The sequence below is a fragment of the Python bivittatus genome, unplaced genomic scaffold (genome assembly GCF_059951505.1).
Source record: "Python bivittatus isolate LINGU-HERP-01145 unplaced genomic scaffold, Pbiv_v1 ctg000210_np1212, whole genome shotgun sequence".
In the NCBI taxonomy this organism is placed as follows: domain Eukaryota; kingdom Metazoa; phylum Chordata; class Lepidosauria; order Squamata; family Pythonidae; genus Python; species Python bivittatus.
In genome coordinates this window covers 3,738,214-3,748,751 of record NW_028277053.1, presented here as the reverse complement: position 1 = coordinate 3,748,751, position 10,538 = coordinate 3,738,214, and positions in this window count along the sequence as shown.

The window sequence follows — 10,538 nt, the reverse complement described above, 5'->3', positions numbered from 1 at the left end:
CCATCCTTTTTTAACAGTGGATGTAGTCTAGTCTACTAAAACTACACACACAAACAAAATAAATTCTATTAAGAGGTTAAGGTGCCACAAAATCCTTAGCTTTACGTGGCAACTTCATTCATTTTCTTTTAATGTTTTTGCAACATGTCACGTTTCTGTGCACAGCTTATGCTTCTTGCGTGAAGGAAAACTACCAAAAATCCTTGGAAAATTAAGATATCCAAGTGTGTTCCACTACGTAACATTCTCTCTCATTGTTTGCATACGTGAACAAGTCCGTGCACGCACACTTGTACCTGTTATATGCTTGGGCACAAATTATTTTTTTAAATGGTCCGTTGGCAATTTTACTTGTACAGCAAAACAAGCAAGCAATTTGGGGGACTAGCAAACAAGCACTAGCAGGGAAGAACAAAACACCCCCACAACTCATCCAGGGAAGACGAACATCCCCCCCTTCTTACACTGGGCACTGGCAGACTTTCACAAGAGTGCTGTCACAGGGCACAATCCAGACTTATCTGATGTCCAGCAAAAGGAGGACCCATCCTCTTTTTTTGTCCTCTTGTCCTCCGTCTAGCGGGCACAGATTTATGATCAAATATTGCCCAGCTGTTTGAGTGTCTTGGTCTTTTTTTCTTTTACACTGTTTTCCCATTGGGACCTTCTCAATTGTCTGCTTCTTTCTTGCTCTCGTCCGTTGACAGACTCAACAGTCTAGCAATAGAGGTGAATATGTGTACATATTCAACAGTCTAGATTTACACGATTTAATTGATTTCCTGATTCCAGCCCCCGGCTCCGATCCAGCCCCTTCAAATCTATGGTCATTGTAGTTTGTAGATCGCATGACTCATGATAAATTTCTAGGGTGAACTTTGAAAAGCGCGTTGTCGATTCTGTATTATTGCTGGCATATGTTCTTGAACATAAAGATTTGTTGGAAAAATATTGCAATTGAAAAAGTCTTTCTGATGGTGGAAAAAGTAATTCCATATACATGGTAGGCTTAAGTACTTTTTTTTTTTTTTGCAGTTTTTTGCTGTAATTTTTGACATGGATGCCAAGAAAGTTAAAAAGTTAGTGTGTCCTCCTTTCCCCCACCCTCCATTTGACTTCCTTTCCAACTGTCCATGTCCTCCTTTGCCTGTTCAGATATCTGGCAACCCTATCCATAGAGAATCCCAGCACAGACATTGGGAACCCAATAGTTACCCCAAACTCACCCTCAGCCAAAAGAAAACCAACAAAAAGGATCCCAGTGATGCAGAAACAAAGGTCTCTCTGTCAAAGGACCACCCATCCTCTCTGAAATGGGTCATGTTACATTTTTGTTTGTTGGACGGATATCCTGCCTTTTCTCCAGAAGTTCAAGGTGGCTTCCATGGGGATCTCTCTTCATCTTATCTTCACAATCACCCTGTGAGGAAGGCTGGACTTATAAGACTCATCAAAGCTCTTGGCAACTTTCCATGGCTGAGGCTGGCCTTGAACCCGGGTTTCCCACCCTGGACCAACCCCTTTTCTGCTCCATCGCAGGGTGATGAGATGAGCAATGACCTTTCAATCCCTAACGTCTTTGGCCTGATTTGGTAACAGCTCTTGGACATTGTTCTCTTACATGGGTTGATGCTCCCCTCTCAGAAGGTATGTTAGGAAGAGGAGAAACAGCGAGCCACTCTGGGGGGAAAGAAGAGAAAACCAGCATTGTGGGCCCTCAGCAGGGTCCCGGTGGATGCCAGATGTTCTGGCAAGTCCAAGAACTGAAGGACCAAAGGGAAAGGGCAACAACAGGCACTGGTAAGACGTCTCCTCCATTCCTGATCTTGGGCTTTTTGAATGACATCTTGGTATAAAGCTGGGCAATGTTATAAACCAGGGGACTACTCTTCACTGTTTGGGAGGAACTGGGGGAGGCGCAATGCACAGTAATTTTTAAAAATTTATACCATTCCTCCAGGAGTTCAAGATGACACACACACCACCCTTCTTCCCATTTTTCTAAGCCACCAGCCTGTGAGATTGGCTGGGCTAAGAGAGTAAGAGTGGTCCAAAGCCACCAGGGAGCTTTCAGGGTGGATGATGGACTCGAACGTGGAGCCGTTCTGGGCCGCACCTCAACCAGTACACCAGACTGGCTCCTGCAAAGTCAGTGGGACTGGCTTGGGATGGGGGAGAAGTGCTATGCTCTTTTTAATTGAATCAAGTCTATTTTACAACACACATGCAGTGTACTTTTCGTGTTTCCCAGTTCAAAATGACGGATAGCCATATTGCCAATTTTCTGCAGCCGCATTCAACGGCTTAATGTTGTCTGGAAGTGGGGAATGGGAAGGGTTTCAGTTAGAATTCATCCCTGGGGCTCTGTGTTGCCCACTGAATATACACGTAGACATGTCTGTGATGTACACAAAGGTCAATATAAACATTCCCTAAATAATGTTGGGATCTGGATGATTCTACAGTCCTTTGGAAACCCAGACGAGACGCACTGGTCTTCCCTCCAAGCAATTCAGCCAAATGAGGGAAGGGTGTATCTTAATTAGTTGTCAGCTGTACCATTAACAATGAGTTCAATTAACTGTTCTAGATTTGTAGCTTTTAAGTAAATTAAAATACAAGTTTAAATTTTGCCTCACTGGTGATGGAACAGACTGGCAAAGAATTAAAAGGACACAAACCTAGTTGGAATATATCCGAGTTTTGTTTCATTATTGCAGCTACGTAATAATCCACAAAAAAGAAAGTTCTTTTCTTTAAACTAGGCCAACAATCTTTGCCGGAGGATTACAACATATATACAAATACACCTTAGGAAATGTAAGAATGTGGTGGAATTATTATTACTATTTAACCCCAGGAGACAGGAAATCATCATCAGATGATCTCAGCTCCAAAAAAGCTCCACAAGAGGCTACTCCAGGTTGGAGAGCCGGGGTGGAAAATAAAAAGCTTTTCGCTAACTCCAAGTATCAGTCATCACTTCCAGGGACCGCTAAATACAGTCATTCATGCTGCACTGCAGGACTTTGCGTAGAAAGAGGGGGCACCTTCCACCACGAGCTCTATGCAGCCCCACGTGGTGGCAAGCGTGCCTTTCCTATTTGGAGCAGGGCCGTTCCTTGCTCCTTGCAGGAAGCAGCCCCTTGGGTGGGAAAGGTGGGGCCCAGATGGGCTGAGTAACTCCGCAACAGTTCAAGGTTTTCATCCTCACAGCAAATGCTGCTTCGGCTTTTCTCACCATCTCGGTGTGGTGCCTCTTTGAATGCCCATCTTCCCCCCAGTTTGCCAACCACCTTTTGGAAGGCGGCTAGAGGAAGGTATATATTCTTGCAAGCAAACACGTGACTGATCCCTTTTGCACATCCTGCTAAGCCAGGTCGATCTCTCAGCACAGAGCTTAGCGCTGTTCACAACCACAGTCCCCAACTCCAATTTGCATGCCTAAGAAGCAGCGGCCAGGGAACAGTTTAGGCAGGGGTCTCCAACACAGGACCCCTGCACTGTCGTACTCCCTAGGCATCCTCCAGTCTTCAGTTGTGCCCCAATGGACTTTTTGCATCTGGGACCGGAGGAGGCACCAAGGCAGCTGTTTTTGAGCTGGGTAAGTTTCCTACTCAAGCAAAAGCAGCCAAAGTTGTACCCTCAAGCAAGCAACTGGACTAGAGGCAACCTTGCATTCGGAGTCCCGGGTTTAATCAGCAACCGTGGTTTCCTAGCTGTGCTGGGTGGATAGCAGAGAAACACATGCGAGGGAATAAGATCCTCGCTAAGTTATTAACCTGGCTTAGATTTCCCAAATGTACCCACTCTTTCAAGCCCGCTACATGCAATGATCCCCCCCCGCCCGTTCCTTTGGTTTTATTTTTCAGACAGCAGGATATGGGCCTGTCATTTTGTCATTTCCTATTTTTGCTGGGTTTTAGTCCATTTGGTTGTATTTCAGCTGTAGGCAAGCAGCTTACACAGATCTCTGCGTAGCATCAACGCCCTGTACGATTACTTTGGTGCAGAAAAAAATAAGACGGAAAGCTCAACGTCGACGTCCAATCCTTAAGGGAAAAAATGCAGAGTTGTGAATTTTGCTATCACTGCACTGGATGCTCATGTTTTAAAGTCTACTTTGCTGGAGAAAATGGAGAGGGCGCTGGCTGAGTGCTGAATTGTTGCCTGGGGCGCTGTGTCGATGTCAGCGATACCAACTAAGCCTGAAAGCATCCGCTGATTACCAAGTGTGATTAACCAATTAATAGCTTGATTACAGACTAAATATACAGCTCTGGTTAATTGGTGCTGGTAGCCCACTGGTATCTTGCCTTAAGCCCCCTCCCATCCTCCTCCGCTCTAGCATCCATGTTAATAAATTATTCTTCACTTCCAAGGACTTCTGTTTTTAAAGCCAGCCTCTTTCACACGTTTACTCCGTGTTTGCAAATGTCGACCGAAGCTCGAAAAGGGTAATGGGATGAATGCCAAATGGCACTGTCAACTAATTCCTCTTGATAGTGCTGCCCCCCTCCCCCCTTTTTTAACAGCTGAAGACAAACTTAACAGCAGAAATTTAAAATATCAGCTTTGGGACTTTTAACTAGTCAGGATTACACCCATCTTTAAGCTGCCTATCCCTGACCAAACAAATAACAAAGATTGTTTTCATGGGATACAACGGCTCTACAATTAAAGAGCCTTAACATCATTTCTTGATTACGCAGAATCTAAGGCCTCTCACCACACGTGTTAACCTGCTTCACCAAGGACGAACATCTGTGTCACATTAAGCACTATATTAATGGCCACCAACTACAGACAGTGTGGGTACGTTCCTTTCTCAGGACTATCATCCTTGCCTCCATGAAGTAGGCTGTAATCCACCCAAACTGCGTGGAACAAATATTTAAGTTGCCATAAAACAGTTATTTTTGGCTGCAAGAGACTCAACCGGGTGCTCCCTGAAAAATGTTCCAGTGCTGCCATCTTGTGGCCCCTAACATTCCACTTTCAAAGCAGTTTTAAGGCACCCGATCCCTAAAGCGCCATGCTCCCTATTTGTGTTCCCCACAAATACACTCCAAATGTGGCCGGGGCACAACTCCTGGCTTGGGGGTAGGAAAAAGGGGCACAGCAGGCAATCCTTCCAACTGAAAAGCAAAGGATGGGGTAAAGCAAAAGACTTTGCACCCTCTACTCCTGTTTCTCCAGGTGTTGCTAAGGACCAGGTTTGTGGGGGGTTGTTTTCTGCTTGCTTGAAATGTGCCCCACCAGGCTTGCTACCACTCACATACACTAACTGGGGCACGTCCAGCCCCAGAGGCAACTTTGTGGTGAGAAAGGGACCCATATCTTCTTGCAAGTTTGAACTTGGTTAAGGGGACAGCTCCTTGGAACTGGGGTTGACAAAAAAGAGGTTAATGCTATTTCAAAGGTGGAGCCCATTCACCGGCAGGTGGGCAAGAAGGTAAAAGTTCCTCCTTGCATCCACGGGGCTATAATATCAAAATAATATAAAGTAATAATCCTCTGCCTGTGGTAGAAATACTTTGGGTTTCCACATTTCTCTGCTTGGATTTTTGTAAATAAGGCAAGGGCTACAAAGCCAGTCTAGAATTCCAGGGCTCTTGAAGTTCTCCAGAACCAGCTAAGGGCCTCAGGATGGGCCTGCCCCATTCCCAAAAAGTCATCCTAGAGCCAGAGCTGTTCCCATGAGCATCGGCAGGGGGACTCCAAAAAGCCAAGATGGTAGTTGCGATGACAGGTGCATAAAAAGAGCAGGGTTTTGACCCCCACCCCCACTTCCAGAAACCTGAAGACAGGAAAATCAAAGGGTCATCCTCTATGTAGAACTTTGCACTGCTTAGTTGCTGAAGCATCAGAACGGGACAGCAACCCATTTTGGAGGAAAGACATGGATGTCAGCCTTGAGTCTCCTCCCTCCCATTGCAAATTTATCTTTCCCTCTTATGTTGCATCGAGTGCTGTGGCTTGTTTCAGCTGCAATGCTTTCCTTCCTTCCCGGTTCATCCCAGCAATTCCTTGGCTACTTCCCAGAAGAGTAGCTACTTCCCTCAACTGAAACAAGAGTTGCCCTGATCCAAGAGATTCTACGACCCTAAACTTCTGCCATCAGTATTAAAATAACACAGTGGCTAACAGTTTTGCCTGGTTAGCGGCAGGTTGCTGGTTCAAATCCCAGCAGAAACTTTTTTAAAAAGTATTTTCTTTCTTTCAGCTATCTATCTTTCCCTAGCTCTTTTAGGGCCTTTTTTAAAAAAAGGGTAGAATGCAGGGGTTCCAGCATTTGGATTATTGGATTATTTCTCCAATCACTTGAGTGAAATGAAGTAATATTTCTAAAAGGTTTCTGCCGAAACAGCAACCTCTTACATACTAGGTAAAGCTCTTAGCCACCATGCTAAGAGCTTTACCTAGCTCTTAAATTCATTAGAGTGCAAAACGGCTGGAGAGCAGGGAATTTTGATTTTAAAGCTGCTTGTTATGCATATTGATGATTTTATAAATTAATTTGCATTTGGGTGATTTAATATCTAAATTAAAATATCTAAATTAGTATATATGAATCCTAACTTTACTTTGCATGCATTTGTTTTTATGCTTATTTATATGTATTTGTGCATGTACTACACACACATATGCACTTCCACTCACAGGAGGAAGTGAGTGGTTTTCCTAGAACAGAAAGCTGGGAGGCACAGCAGCAACGAGAGGATGTTGTAGCCTCTGGTCAGGACTGAGTGTTCTGCAAGCTGTGGTCAAAGTCCAGACAGGATTTTCTCAAACCAACTTATATTCAAGCCAATGTGAGTACAGACCAGGAGTGGCTTACATGCTAAGGGTGTATATCCATATATCAGCTCCCAATACTTTTTGAATTAATGGCAAGCTGGGTATATATTGAAAAGGAAAAAAAAAGGAAAAAACTGTGGGGATTCCAAAATAACATACATTACTTTTGCAAGCAAGAGCAAAATTCTATTGAAGTCGCTTGACATTTCTGACAAAGGAGCGCTTCCCAAAAGCAGACTGTTTCAAACTCCAAGATTTGGCTGGATCACTGGTAAGGGGAAGTCACTACAGAAATGAGATCCCAGTAGGAACTCCAAAACTCTCAAGTTTTCTTTGAGTTACCATAATGTCATTACTAAAAGAAGAGAGGTCGTGTCTCTCATCTGCTTTTTGTTACTTGGAGCAGCAAAGAATTTCTGAGCTTTTGACAGCTTTCTTTCTATGGGGAAGGAAACATCCATCAAGGGCAGCGATGGGTACCCCTAGGAGCTGTTTTTCAACAGGCACAAGTGTAGCATCTGTTAACAGGAGCTGGCAGACAGGACCTCTGCTCTTTATTTATCAAAAGCTGATGGACTAACTAAAATAAAACCATATAGTGGGTCAGTAGGGGGTTTTCCGTACTCAGAGGCCTTCAGCTCATACTACTCCTGTGGCAGCCACCATCAATTTTACGAAGGCAAGATGCAGAGGACACAAAATTGGGTGGGACAGCTAATACTTTAGAAGACAGAAATAAAATTCAAAACAATCTGGGTAGGTTAGAGAAAAGAAACCGAAGATAATAAATGTTTACAGAAGCAAATGCAAATCTTTCACTTAGGCCACAGAAATCAAACACAGGGGTATAAGATCAGGGATTCCAAGCTCTGCAGGATCTTGGAACTGTAATCAATTATAAGCTGATTATCTGACAGCAGCATGATATGTTTGCAAAGGCAAACACAATTTTAGATTGTAACAATAAAGCTACTGCTTACAAAAAGGAAGTAGGGTAATATTTTGCATCAATTTTGCATCAATGGATCCCAGTTCAGTCTCACCTAGTTCTGCGTAGCACACTTTAAAGATTCAGATAATAAACCAGTTCATATACAGAGAAGGGCAGCAGGGTTGTTCAGGGAACTAGACACGAAATCCTGTAAGGAGACAGTGGCAACGGAATCTGTTTAGCCTTGAGAAGACTGACAAGGGAAGGGACACGACAGCACTTTTCAAAGTGTTGAGAGAAACTTCTTAACAGTAAGAGCGGTTGCATGGTGGAAGCAATTTCCAGTGTAGGTAGCAGACTCCTTTTAGCAGATGGATTCAAGGCGATGCTAGACAGTCATCTACAGTGGGGTAAAAAAGTATTTAGTCAGCCACCAATTGTGCAAGTTCTCCCACTTAAAAAGATGAGAGAGGCCTGTAATTTTCATCATAGGTATACCTCAACTATGAGAGACAAAATGGGAAAAAAATCCAGAAAATCACATTGTCTGATTTTTAAAGAATTTATTTGCAAATCATGGTGGAAAATAAGTATTTGGTCACCTACAAACAAGCAAGATGTCTGGCTCTCACAGACCTGTAACTACTTCTTTAAGAGGCTCCTCTGTCCTCCACTCATTACCTGTAGTAATGGCACCTGTTTGACCTTGTTGTCAGTATAAAAGACACCTGTCCACAACCTCAAACAGTCACACTCCAAACTGCACTATGGCCAAGACCAAAGAGCTGTCGAAGGACACCAGAAACAAAATTGTAGACCTGCACCAGGCTGGGAAGACTGAATCTGCAATAGGCAAGCAGCTTGGTGTGAAGAAATCAACTGTGGGAGCAATAATTAGAAAATGGAAGACATACAAGACCACTGATAATCTCCCTCGATCTGGGGCTCCATGCAAGATTTCACCCTGTGGGGTCAAAATGATCACAAGAACGGTGAGCAAAAATCCCAGAACCACACGGGGGGACCTAGTGAATGACCTGCAGAGAGCTGGGACCAAAGTAACAAAGGCTACCATCAGTAACACACTACGGCGCCAGGGACTCAAATCCTGCAGTGCCAGATGCGTCCCCCTGCTTAAGCCAGTACATGTCCGGGCCTGTCTGAAGTTTGCTAGAGAGCATTTGGATGATCCAGAAGAGGATTGGGAGAATGTCATATGGTCAGATGAAACCAAAGTAGAACGTTTTGGTCTAAACTCAACTCGTTGTGTTTGGAGGAGAGAGAATGCTGAGTTGCATCCAAAGAACACCATCCCTACTGTGAAGCATGGGGGTGGAAACATCATGCTTTGGGGCTGTTTTTCTGCAAACAGAAAAGACCAGGATGACTGATCCGTGTAAAGGAAAGAATGAATGGGGCCATGTATCGTGAGATTTTGAGTGAACACCTCCTTCCATCAGCAAGGGCACTGAAGATGAAACATGGCTGGGTCTTTCAGCATGACAATGATCCCAAACACACTGCCCGGGCAACGAAGGAGTGGCTTTGTAAGAAGCATTTCAAGGTCCTGGAGTGGCCTAGCCAGTCTCCAGATCTCAACCCCATGGAAAGCCTTTGGAGGGAGTTGAAAGTCCGTGTTGCCTGGTGACAGCCCCAAAATATCACTGCTCTAGAGGAGATCTGCATGGAGGAATGGGCCAAAATACCAGCAACAGTGTGTGAAAACCTTGTGAAGACTTACAGAAAATGTTTGACCTCTGTCATTGCCAACAAAGGATATACAACAAAGTATTGAGATGAACTTTTGATATTGACCAAATACTTATTTTCCACCATGATTTGCAAATAAATTCTTTAAAAATCAGACAATGTGATTTTCTGGATTTTTTTCCCCATTTTGTCTCTCATAGTTGAGGTATACCTATGATGAAAATTACAGGCCTCTCTCATCTTTTTAAGTGGGAGAACTTGCACAATTGGTGGCTGACTAAATACTTTTTTGCCCCACTGTACCTGCAAAGGCCAACAGGTTGGACTCAGTGCCAGGGCCTAAATGCCAACTCCGATCCTAGGAAATATTAGCCTACGAAAAGTAACCAGTTGCTTTGATGAAGGTTTCGCTAGTGATGCTCCTAGGGACAGAATGAAAGTGGTCTCTCATTTTGGGACTTTGCTTACTACGTAACCTACACCCCTGCATGAATTTCAGTGGATTCCCCACACCTAGAGATGTTAGTAGAGATTGCTGAGCAAAGTCCTGTGAGGACATGTTTCTTATGCACAACCTTGGAACACCACACAAGCGAGCAGGTGAGAATGTATATATGTTTATTTAGTAAATATATATGTCACTCGATCCCAATGTTTTAGGTGGCTTAAACATGTATGTTTCAGGTCCACACATAGAACCACCTAGAACTGCCTGTTCTGTGCATAGAACGCTTTGCATAATCTCACCATCAGGAATGGTGAACGAAAAAAGGTCAATGCTTCTGAATTGTGGTGCTGTAGAAAATTGTTGAGAATACCTTGGAATGCAAAAGGAACAAATAATTCCCTATAAATGAAATAAAATCAGACTGCTTTCTTGAAGCACTAATAAAAAAGCTTAAGTGTGCTGAACACAGAACATGAAAGCAGAAATAAACAGAGAAGACCCTGAGGCTTGAAACTATGGAAGAGACCACTAGCAAAACACCCCCATTTGCAGTTGTAAGCCACCTTTCCTTCTCCATGCATCTCACGGCTAGCTAACCCAAACCCAACTTTTCAATCAATATTGGATCCATTAACTCAGTACTAAGTG